Here is a 269-nt window from a genome sequence, read left to right on the forward strand (position 1 = left end):
TGGTCCTTTTCTTTCTTATTTAGGTGAGTTTTGGCACAATTGTATGGTGGCTGCCTTATGACTTAAAAGGTCACGGGGTTTAAATATTGAATATTGAAAATATTTTTCGTTTTTTTTTTTTAACTGTAGAAACAAGATTTAATGTTGCATATATGATATATTTACTCTTTCAAATCTCACTTTGTAAGATTCTTGTCTACTAAGTTGCTCAACTACTCTACTTTTTTTTTTTTGTCCTTGAAATTATATATATGGTGATCGATATTTTT

The sequence above is a fragment of the Arachis duranensis genome, chromosome 9 (assembly GCF_000817695.3).
Source record: "Arachis duranensis cultivar V14167 chromosome 9, aradu.V14167.gnm2.J7QH, whole genome shotgun sequence".
Classification (NCBI taxonomy): Eukaryota; Viridiplantae; Streptophyta; class Magnoliopsida; order Fabales; family Fabaceae; genus Arachis; species Arachis duranensis.